The sequence below is a fragment of the Thalia democratica genome, chromosome 4, assembly GCF_965202585.1.
Source record: "Thalia democratica chromosome 4, ktThaDemo2.hap1.1, whole genome shotgun sequence".
NCBI lineage: Eukaryota > Metazoa > Chordata > Thaliacea > Salpida > Salpidae > Thalia > Thalia democratica.
This window is the reverse complement of record NC_139168.1, coordinates 83,131,875-83,144,895: the sequence shown is the minus strand read 5'-3', so window position 1 is coordinate 83,144,895 and position 13,021 is coordinate 83,131,875. Positions and strand designations below refer to the sequence as shown.

Below are 13,021 nucleotides of genomic sequence, written 5' to 3'. Positions count from 1 at the left end.
TAGAAAGATATTGTATCCACTTGACATGTTTTTAAAACATAAACAAATATCTATATGACATACTTTTTATGTCAAATAGAAACCTCATTACTAAACATATAAAAATTGTTTAAACTTCAGAATTTTCAGATGTTTCTATTCAAAATTTCTTTTTTTTTCAAAGTTTCTCAAATTTAAAGTTTACCAGATTTTTTAGTCTGTATTGTCAAATTCTAGATTTTTCCAGGACCAACCCTGAGTATTGGAGTAAACATAGTTTGTCAGATGTGTTAATCATGTGACAATTATCCTACTAAAGTATTTTCTATGTTAATCAAATAATTGTTATAACAAACAAAACTTTCATTAATTTTATGGTCACCATGAAAAAAGCTCAACTTTGTTACTTTTAGATAATCACTTTTTTATTAGTATATACAAACAGGTTTTTGTAATCACTTACTATCTAAATATAATTCTTAAATATTTAATTATAAACATAATACAAAAACTTAAGAACATCAGTTCATGCAGGCTTATAGCATTATATTAAAATAAAACCTTAATCAAGTTAAGCTCTTTTTTCACAATACAGATGTGTAAAGTGATAAAAAAAGCTTAACTTCTTAAAGATTATTTTTTGTAATATAATACTTAAAGAGTACTGGAACTGATACTTTACAGTTTTTGGATTATGTTTAAATTAATAATTAGTTATTTAATTAATTAAAATGTAAAAATTAACTATAGATTAAGTAAGCCTTACAAAAAAGTGATTATCTACTAATAACAATCGAAAGTAAAAAATTTGTTGACAATGATACCAAAAATTGATATACCAAAACTTGTCTTGACTACTTTAACTGGATAATTCATAAACAAAAAATCAAGTATCATCAATCAAGTGTTCAGGGGTGCTATTTTTTTTACAAATATTTTTCCAGGTTCTCCAAATTTCTTCCAGGTTTTTGAAAGTACACATTAAGTTGATTTCTTTTTAAGAAACTGTGTTAATTAGTATAAAAATATTGAAAAGATACTGAAGTTACTTTAAATGTGTTTTTTTTTTTAATTTTGATGATAACAAAAAATCTTAATTATATGATAGATTTTTTGTGTCAAATTACATCTTAAATATTAAATATTTTTTAAATTCCAGGTTTTTCTAGGTTTTTTGATCAAAATTCCAGGTTTATTTCAAAGTTTCTCAAATTCCAGGTCTTTCCAGGTAAAGTGGCAACCTTGAGTGTTAAAATGAAAGCTTTGTTTTATAACCTGTTTTGATCAATCTCATATATACCTCATTACCTTAATTTTATGTATTTTTCTAGTACATAAATATCCCTGAATTTTACCTGCTTCACTGTTTTACTAAATTTACAGTAACTTAATATAACTAAATGCTAGGACTAACCTGGTAGAGTCACACACATAGAAAGGTAACAATATCTCACCAATCAACCTTGTTCTAGAATAGTCTTGATCTGAACCTCAGGTTGATGAAACATTTTATGAACACCACTTTGATGTTCAATCATTGGCTCTAAGAATTTTGAGAAAATGGCTCTTTACGAATATGGCGTAATTTATAGTTGGCTAATTAGTAGTGACAGCTAGCTTTGTTGAATACTGAAAAGGATTTTTTACAAACAAAGTCATGCAACAACATAGTAACTGTAAGACCGAATAAGATAAAAATAGAACATATTTATTTTTTTATTAGGAGGTTTTTATAAATAAAATGTATTTTATAACTTTTTGATACCGATGATTGGCTTTTTTGAGAATAAAAAATTTCGAGTACAGCTTTTTCCTTTAGCCAATTTACGTACACGTTTGCCAATAGTTTATATTTTTAGAAATAACACGTAACTACAAAACTTAAAATAAAATTTGACAAACAAACTAAATTTGGTTTTGTATCATATATAATTCTATAAACTATAACTTCTAGATAGTTATAGTTTTCGTATTAAATTTTTTTAATATTGTACAACACAAAATAATTTTTTGGAGCCATATTTTAAGTATTAAGTGTATAGATTAACAGTATTGTCCAAGTAATATTTACAATATTTAAATTAACTTAGTAAAATGTAGTTGTTAAATAGTTTTAAATACTTTTACAAAAACATTGATACATATGCATTCAATGGTTTTGCAAAAAACAATGATTCTTTTTTTAATTTAATATATGCAGTGTAATATTTTTTTATCAATGCGTTAGTAAAAACTTTATGCTAGAAAAAAAAATTATCTCCTTCATAAATTAACAACTTTAACATTCTTTTAAATGCCGGAATGTTGCTGATCATTTCATTTATAAAGTTTTTTTGATTTAACTTGTTTTAATTAAAAAAAAATGCGAAGCAAATATGAAAAAAATTACGTTGCGACAAATTTTTTTTTAAATATAGATAGTTAAATTTAAATAATAATACAATATATTTCGTGATTTGCTTAGTAAACTTAAACATTTGCCGTTAAAATTTAAATGACGTGATTTTCTAAAAAAATTAATTAAAAAAAAGTCTAAACTAAAAAAACGCATATAACAATGTTTTTTAGATTTTTTTTTAATATTTTTGAAAATAAGTAGTATAGCTAGTTTATAAATAATTTTTTTTAAGTAAAAAGGTAAACTAAGTGTATAAAGTTTTAAGTTGTTTACAGTTTAATGAACTTGTTAGGTTAACTCAATTTATTTTCGTTAAAAGATACTTTGTTTATTTAAAGTAAATTTCAAGATCTTTAAAATAATTATTTTAAAACACGAAATTATCAAACTTTGGTACATAAACAAATACCGAAAATTTGAAATCTACCTATTTTATGTGGAATACTTTTGAGTTTATAAGTTAACTAAACTGTTACGACAACGCTAAAGTAGAGTATAGCTGTACTTTTATTAATATAGCTTTTTTTTTTGCTTAAGTTCGGCAGATAAGCTAACGATGTACTATTTGTATTGGAAAAGCATATATTGGAAACAGTAACGTATTATACAACAAATTACTTTGATTAAAATGGCACAAAAAAAAATAATTTGAATCTCTACATGAAATAGCATAACATAAAAAAATCATTAAACAAAAGCTAAGTCAGAACATTTAAAAAAAATCCTAAAATTTTTGCTATTATATCATTTATTGAACGATAAAAAAAAGCGCTCAAAAAACATGCTTATAAAGTTTCTTATGAGCTATTACACAGACTTTTTTTATCATTTAAATATTTAGTTCTTCGTAATAAAACAGTCAATTGAACGAAATGAAGGAAGAAAACTGACAAACGAAAATTAACTAAATTTTGTGTTTAGAAATGTTCTTATAAACTTGTTTAGTAAAGACTACTGCTCTATTATTGATTGGTTTGTCACATCTTTTGTTTAACTAGTATTTTCTATACATTAGCTCGAACGATTGCAGACCACCAAAGACCTTTTCTTTACAGTATTGAAACCTAATTCCAATTAGTCCGCTCAATTATAGCTGCAACAAAAATTTGAAATTACATTTGATTAATAATTACAAAACGCATAATTGTACTTCTATTACAAAAATAAAATGTTATAGTGTTAATGCTTTTACTTTTGTTTTAAGAATGTAATGTTTTCGTTGATGGTTTAGTGTAAAAAAACAGTTCTATTGATTTTTTATTTATTACGGTATATAAATAAAAGTAATAATAAAATTTTGGCGGCTACCAAATATTCCTTTACAATAAAAACAATAATTGACGAAACAAGTTTTCGCTGAATTACTTTTTGAAGTCGACAAATGAATTACATCATTTGTGTCTTATTCTATTTAAATTACATTTGATTATTTTTTTTTTCAGTTCCCTATTTTATGTTAGTCGATTTTTTTGTGCTTTATGAATTTATTTAAAATCTATAGTTTTATTTCTCTAAAAAACTATTAAAGTTTTCAACAATTTTTTTTTGTTGTTTCTTCAAAACTTATAAATATAGCAGTGTTTTTGTTATTATCCACTAAACCTACTAATCTAGTTTGTAGATTCTCTAGATTGCTAAGTTTAAAATATGTTATACATCTTTTGGCAAACTAATGAAGCGAGCACGATTTTTTTTTTCAAACCTACATTATATATTATTAGAAGGTATATTAATGGCAAAAAATATCTTTGGAATTTTTGAGTTTTAAAACTAACATTAAGTGTTCAGAAATATCAAAATTAAATGAAGGATCCGGATTATGTTTTAAAACTATTTCCAAATTCTTAGGATCTTAGTTTTCCAAAAATTGATCTTAATCTGGTTTCGGCCGGGTAAAAGTTTTAAAAACAAATCCGAATCCTTATTTTATGATATGTTAGATCACTATTTTTATTATTTTTCAATTTAAACGTTATCTTTCCTTTGCATTGCACTTATGAATATTGAATAAGACGTTCTTCTTTTACCATGTGTCATTTCTCATCACAGTAAAAAAAAAAACAAAAGTTATGATATGTTTTCTTTTTACTAAACCTAAGGTGAGCATGTTTATTAGTAATATGGTTTTATAATTTTTTATTTAATTTAATTTAAGCTATACTTTGTATTTTGATAGAAAATAGTTAAAAAATATTAACATGGAAGCTTTTTTATAGACAGAGACATGTAACTAGTTTTTAATTGGAAAACTTGAATCAAAAATTAATACAATTAATGTTTTTTATCTCAAATGTTGCTCATATCTGTATACATTATTTATGAAGATACTAAAAATATTTGGGTACTTACAGCATTTATTAATGTTTGAATAAAGAACTAATTTGTAGCTAAAAAACAAAAGTTTTCAAGTTACAATGTCTATGTAAAGATTTAAGTATGTTTATTAAAATTGTTGTCTGGCTTATAAAAAAACACACACTTTTACTTTTTCTAAGTGTCTATGCTGAGTCAAATCTGAAAAATTTTACTTTAATGATTCAATAAATTAGTGGTGTTTTAACTTGGTTACTGAAAGAATTTTTCCACATCAGGTCCATTGAACATCCATAAATATATGAATTTTAGTTTTGTCAGATTTTTACTGCTTTTGTGTCAAATAAAACTTTCAAATTAAGAATTTATTTTGATGTCAGATTAAAAATAAGTCTTACTAAGCACACCTAGTATTAAGGGCTGATAAAAATATCTGATTTAGAATTTAAAAAGATTTCAAGTGCTAAAGTTTATGTATTTAAGAGTACTTTTGTAGTTAAATAAAAATTAGGTTAAAAAGTAGAAATTATACTTTTTTAAACACAATATTTAAGGGCTAGTAAAACTAAATTTTTATTTAATTTCAGATTAAAGCGGATCAAATCTAGAGAACAAGCTGCTCTGATCAAATGTCATATCTGAGGCTTAATTTAAGGTATGTTCAAAAATTATTAGATCAAATACAAGGTTTCCACACACTCTGACTACTCAAGAATCAATCTTTAAATTATTTAAAACCAGGCTTACTCTGACTGGTGTGACATTTTTTGAGCTCAGGCTAACATAATCCGATTTAGGTATTTCAAATTATTTATACACCTTCAAAAAAGAGTTGCAGGAATGCAAATTAATTTTGGCTTAACTTATCATTTAGTTGTATAAAAGATTATCAGCATTCAAGTTTTTCTAATTTGAAGGACATCTTTGCTCAATTAGTAGTTTTTGATTAAGATAGGTATGTTTTTAGAAATCATTAATAACCTGAATCATTAACACACCACACATTCATGCTAATTTTAACTAGATAAAATTTTGAAAACTGCAACACAGATTAGTTTAAGACTTTTTGAGAATTTTAGTGAAACCCAGGTTAAGTCATAATGAATGGCCAATTTGATCAGGATTGTTTGTTTTAGCTAACTTGGGTTCTACCAGCTAGTTTTTCAAAAATTTATAGTGGTGAATTAGATTGTCAGATAGAATCCTAAGTCATGCAATATTAGATCGAAATGTTTATTTTATTGCTAAAATTTACAATTTATGATAACAACAATACATAAAGAATTTCAAGTTTAGAAGACATTTAATAAAAAACTTTATAATAAACTAAGGCTGATTTTTGCTAGTATATGATAACTCAGACTAATTTTTATTTTTGGAAATGACAACCCAGTGGTTGTAACTATATAATATTTTTAAAACTAGGTTATATTAGTCTACTACACTTTATTATATACTATAGACAGCTTTTATAAGCTTTAATATAATTTATTACATTATTTAAGCCCAGGGCCGAGGGTTTGCCAACCCCTTATTTACAATGTATCATTTAATTTTCTTTTTTAAGTGCTTTACTAAAACAGCTGTTGGTCACTTTACACAAACTGAAAAATAAAATTTTTATAGTTTATTTCTAGGCCAATAAATATTTTAGATGTTTCTGTAATCAATGGTTAAGTTACCTATCTTATTTCTTAATAAATATTGAGTTTAAAACTAAATAATGTTGTCTAAAATAAAAGTTTTCTTATTGATAACTATGCATACATAGCTATTTTTTTAATACTAAGTTTCAAGATTCTTTTTTGCTTTTACAAAAGTGTTCTTTATTAATATAATTTTTAAACAAATAGTGTGCAAATTTACAATTATAATTAAAATCTTAAAATTTTTTATCATACACTAATTATTAAGTATTTCAAAGGGACGAAAAGCTTATTTTGTAGACACAAAAGGTTTACAACAACTTCGATTAACACTGTTGTAATTTTATCCAAGATAAACTTAAGAGTTTTTTAGTTTTGTGTGTGTCATTAATGTCAAATTTTACAAATTTATTAATAAAAATCAAACAAATGAAATATTTATTACAAAATTACCTAATATACTTTTAATTTTCAGGTACATTACTTTCCTGTCTCAGACCTGGCTAACTTCAGACCTGACCAAACAATCCAGGCATCTCCAGTAGCATGCATGATATACTGATGCCGTAATATTGATGACATTACCACATTATACTGTGAGGTTAACCTTTGTTATAATAGAAAAAAAAAAGTTTAATTTTTTTTTGTATTAATAACTTTCCTAAGTGTCTGAAGTTTGTCTGATAAGTACATTGTGTTTCTTAGAAATCATTTTAATCATTAAAAAAAGTTTTTTATTAAGTTTTAAAGTTTGTTTTAAGCTTAATAAAGATTATGAAAAAATAATTTTAAGCTAAACAAAGTAACCTTGCTAAGAATTGTTCAAAAAGTTTACCTCAAAAATAAATTAACCTGTAAAAATATTTAAACAAAACGCTTAAGCTATTTAAATTATTACTTATATCACTCTATGATTAACTTTGTGAATTTTTGTTTATCAAGCTTTGTTTTTTTTTAAAGCTTTTAATAGAAATACCAAAACTAATTTAATAGTTTTCCTAAGAACTTTGCATTCCAACTTCATTATTTAAAACTAATGTCATACATTGTTGGTTATTATCAAAGAAGAAAAACAAAAACTTTATGTTATTTTCATAAGAACTGTGTATTGAAATAAACCAAAATTTTCTCAACTATTTTATAATATTTATAAGTCTTTTATTGTATTAATGTTCTTATAAAAATTTTATACCTTGGTATTATACTAGTAGCTAAGTTAACTTTGCTAGGATTGTTTTGGTTATGAAAATAAAACTGTACTAAACTTTGAAAAGACAAAAAATCAAAACTTATTTTTTAATAAAACATGACAACTTTTGTAAATGAATTCTTTTATGCACATCAGTCTGAACTAAACTACACAACTTGAAACTTTGCTATAAGAATTTGTCTAAGTATTATTGTTCATGAATATAAATGTGTATACAAAACAAATGTATTATTCAAACTTTATTATAATTTGAAAACTTGTAATTACAATTTATTGATCATACTAAATAAGTTTTAAATTAAAACTTCATAAAAGCCAAAACTTAAACTTAAAGTGGAATTTCAACTTAAAATTTAAGTTTTTATGTTTTCTACAGGAATTCCCCAAAAGAAAGTCTTGAACTCAACGGTTCCAGATGGTCCAACGATCGAATCACGGAGAAGATCTTCCAAAGACACACGGAACCTAGGAGTAGACAACTGCGAAGAAGATCTTCCGTGACAGAAGAAAGAGATAAACCGCGGAGAAGATACCGGAAGATACCGCTGAGAGCGGGAGGTAATGTCACAAAGAAGATCTCATGGAGAAGAAAGCTTAGATCCAAGGAGCTCAAGTAACCAAGAGACGGATCCCCGAAGGAGAGCGGCGGAGAACAAGGGACCTCAGACGATGAGGGATCAAGAAGAACAGCAGCCAGCGGGAGAACAAACCTCTGCGGAACTGAGAATCAGACGGAGAAAGAAGACCGAGTAGAGGAGAGAAGACACTGAGGAAGACACGGAGGAAGAAGGGCAGCGAGAAGAGGAGAGCCTGAACATTTTCCACTGAGGATCAAGTCTTCACGGGAAAGGTTATTTTTATTATTTTAGTATAACTATTGTTTTATAAGTAACATATTTCATTGTCTTCATTTTATTTTACCTTATACTTTTTGTGAGTCAATTTTCTGTACTTAAACTCTTAAAAAAGCACCATGTAAAAGGTAAACAAAAAAAAAAAGCTTCAATTATTTCCAAAGTTTACAATATACTCTTTAATTTTTTCTTCTCTGTATATTATTACTGAAAATTAGTTTAGTCTTATTTTGTTAAAACCAACTACATCCTGGGTTACCACTATACCTGGAAACCTGGAAAAACCTGGAATTTGACAATTTAGGCAAAAATAACTTGGAAAAACCTGGAATTTTTAATAATTTTAACATTTACAGTAGTAAAAGTTCCATTTGACACAACAAATCTATCATATAAATAAGATTTTTTTGTTATTATCATTTTGTCATCAAAAGTACATTTAAAGTAACTATACAGTATCTTTTCAATGTTTTTATACTGTTTAACACAATTTCTTATATAGAAATTTACTTAAAACTAAAAATAGACCCAAAAATGTGTACTTTTAAAAACCTGGAAGAAATTTGGAAAACCTGAAAAAAATTTTTGAAAAAACAAGTGGCAACCCTGTATATCTTGTAATGTTAATCTATTATAATAAACTAGTTTAGATAATTAAAAATCTTCGTTATGAACATATGCAGCTACTGATCAACTTTGCTAATTTGTGAAAATTATCAATATTTAGATTTACAAACCTTTTATAGTTGTCAGCTTCATCATATAAAAAGCACTTAATTTATTTTTACTAAATCATGAGTTACTTTTAATTTTTTAAGGAAATTTCAGATTAAGTTTTTGTTAGATTTAAAAAAATTTAATTTCATTCAATTTTAAACTTTCCATATATTTAGACAAACTTGTGATGATCTAATATTTTATTTTTGCTATTTTTCAGTTTGACTTTAATTATTAGGAAAAAACTTTTGACTTGTTTTATACATAAGATGTTTTCATAGCTTTTTGTAAACATAGTTTGAAACAATACCCCTTTATAAACCTGTTCTAAGTGGTTTTGAAATGAAGTATAAGTGTACTGCAGTAAAAAAATTTACAACTAATCATTAAAAAATACACATAAGATAACTTGATTTTAGTTTTTTTTCAATTAAATTGTAATACCTCTTGGTTTAAGTAGTTTTTATTTTTCGTAAGCTTTTTATAAACAGTATAGTTTTGTAAATTGTGTAAGCACTGCTATAAGATATAATTTTATTATAGCTTAGTTCTCTAAAGATTCTACACTTGAAGTGTATACAAAAACCAATAATTTCAAAAAGCTTACCCTGTTTTTCTTTCAGACTGGAGCTCCATGGAAGATGATACCGGCGATGTAGCAGTCTTGGAAGTCTGGATGCATGCAGTTCCTTGTTGATTTTTGTTTAGAGAAATAAATTGTTTTAATTAAATGTTGTTTCATTGATATTATTAAAATACCTTATGTCATTAAAGCATGGTCTGCTTTAGATCCATTTTAAGAGAAGATAATTTTTAGTGTTTTTAAAATCTAAAGTGACAACACTTGAGTTAAATATAGTAAATAAGAATAAAATGTATTAAAGTTTAATAAAAGCATTATTTATTTGCTCAGAAATTCGCAGTACTAACCTTGTGCTTGACCTTGAAATAGATTCTTATTTATTTACCTTCATTACAAAGATATGCGTTTTATAATCTTAGTTATTGTGTTACCAACAAAATTTCGAGTTAGTTTGAACGTTTCACACACCAGCTTTTTAACCAATAGTATTAGCTAAATTTATCATAATATATACTTGAACGTCATAAAGTTTTGGTACATTTAATTTACTAAGAGACTTGTGAAGTATTTTGAACCATAACTGCTGGGTGTACGGCTATTCAAATTCGGACAATTCTAATTTTTAGAAAATGTTTAAAGGGTCACAAATTAAAAAGTAATGTGTATTTTAAAATAGTTAAGGATCTTATTAATATCTACAAGCCATTTTTTAATAACATTTTGATATTTTTGTCATATGGCTAAAGGAAGTTTTAAAAAATAGTTGTTTTTAAAAATCTTTATTGTGTTTCAAAAATATTCGAAATCTTCTACACAAGAAAAGTGGCTTGTAGATATTTATCAAACCGAAGTACTTACTTATGGTTAAAAAAAAAAATGACATTTTAAGATATGACGTCTTAAATATTTTTTAAGAATTTGAATTGTTATTTAACCTTAGCTGCCCTTAGTCCGATAAATATTGCACCCAAGTCTTTTGACGTATTGTTAAGTTGTAGAAAAATCATTGTTTGGTACTATATCTTTGAAAGTTTGTACAATTGTGTTACTAAAAACATTTTATGTTACACAGAAAGATTTGAAATATTACAACTTTCATTAAATTAGTATAATATATATAATTTGCGAAGGTTTTAAATTAGAAGTTGTCAAACATTTCTCAACAATTATATTACACGTTAAAAGTAGGTTGTCTCGGATACTGTTGTTGATCGTGTGGTGAAATTTATTATTGATGGCGAGAAGCATCTCAGTTTTGTTAATGTCGGTCGTAATAAATACTACTTAAAACTGATTAAACGAGCATTACTATAATCTCACATTAAGCTGACGATGTCTGAGACGTTGGGATGTGAATGACTTAGCTGTGTCAATTTTTTCAACTGTACCAACAAACGATCGCTTCAATACGTATACTTCAATAAATATTTAAGCACGCTTGGTAAGATCTCAACAGCGGATTATTGCGACGATTCCTGCCTGATGAGTCCTAATTAGGACGAAACCGGTCGTAAGTAGTCTCGGATACTGTTGTTGATGACTGTGTGGTAAAGTTCATTATTTATTATTGATGACCGTAATAAGTACTGGTAAAAATTAAAAGAAATTATACCCAAACCATTAATACATTTGCTCATCATCTTTTTATACATAACTAATTGTTTTATTAACCATACTACTAGCTATGGTTAATATGGTTAATAAAACTATTTATTAACTTATTTCCAAGTAATATTATGAATCTAGCAAATTTTCATGTTAAATTTTAAGGTTTTTAAGTATTGGAATAATTGAGAGTTCTGAAGTTGAATAATGTGCTGTTTATGAATTTCGTTATTACCCACTGCCAGTTATCAGAGATTGTTAATATAACCATAACTGTTACAAAAGCATACAATAACAACTTAACAGTGTAACATCTAATTTATACTATTTTTTGTTGAACGACAAAAAAGCGCTCATAATATTTGGTCCTAGGACCTGGTGCACGAAGAACCTTTCGATTATCGAGTCGAACACCACGGATACCTTTTAAAGTCCTTGTCTATGGAAATTCAACACGTAAAAAAAGTTGTGACATTGAATAAATTTTGGTATGAAACAAAAAAAAAAAATTACCACGAAATAAAAAAAAATTAAACTTTGAAATACTTAACAAAAACTTACTTAACAAAACGATTTGAAAACGAAAACCTTTTATCATGTGTTAGTCCTGCAACACTGTATTTTATTTTTCACCAAAATGTTATAATTCTCTGACAATTTGTCTGTATTTTAAACTGTAGTAAGTATCTTAAGAAAGCCAAAACTTATTCTCTTAAAGTCCTAGAGACTTATTAGTAAATTATCCTGGACAAGACGTTAAAAGGTATCCGTGGTGTGCGACTCGATAACCGAAAGGTTCTTTGTGCACCAGGTCCTAGGACCAAGTATTTTGAGCGATTTTTTTTTGTTGTTCAATAAAATAAACAACAGTAGGTTTACAGGTGGGCTTTATTATCTTTACAACACAATATGTACTATAAGTAACACATCATAAAAGTTGTTTTTATATAAATGTGGTTGTGGTTTTATTATTTAACCTGCTATATAACCTTATGTGCCAAGCAATAGGTTGTTTATTGAACGACGAAAAAGCGCTAAAAAACTTTTACCTGAAAACTTTTCGGTCATCGAGTCATACTCCACGGATACATTTAATTTTTGAACAGTACTATTACATTTTGTTGGTAATTTTTGTTGGATACCTTTTAACGTCTTGTCCAGGACAGGAATAAACAATTCATTCACCTCAATTACAACATTGCAGCTATTATTTTATGACCACAGTAAGCTACTTTCTACTTTTGGGGTTAACAAATTGCAGCCCGAACATTAAAAATTTTATGATTCATCTGTTATGCACTTAGTTATACTAAAAAAAATTATGACCTGTCTTTGTAAATTATTTTTTTTAAACTAAATAAATGTAAGTACTGTTTCAACTTATATCTTTTGGTGAATAAATTATAAATCTCATATTCTTACTTTCAACAGTCCATAAATCATCATTTAATACTTGCATATTTAATTCATATAAGACCTTAAAGTTAAACATGGGAAGGTAAATAAAAAAATAACTTGCTAACTTTTTTGAACGATAAATAAAACATTTTATAAATGTTAAAAAAACTAATGAACATAATTTTATGATAAAACAAAATTTATAACATACCTTAAAAATTATCTCATAAAACTGGCAAAAAGTAAAGTAAAGTTTTAATAACAGTGAAACTTAAACTAACTTTTATTAATTTAATACCTAGTGAAAAAGCTTTGCAA

At 26.0% G+C, this 13,021-nt stretch overlaps 1 long non-coding RNA gene across 1 annotated transcript; it reads left to right on the top strand.

Annotated features, from left to right (window-relative positions):
- Positions 1–5,277: 5,277 nt before the first annotated feature.
- Positions 5,278–9,827, top strand: LOC145835011 (uncharacterized). Its single transcript, XR_014369808.1, has 4 exons — positions 5,278–5,345; positions 6,812–6,937; positions 7,923–8,396; positions 9,741–9,827. It is a non-coding gene; the product is annotated as an uncharacterized LOC145835011 (long non-coding RNA).
- The last annotated feature ends 3,194 nt before the right edge of the window (positions 9,828–13,021 follow it).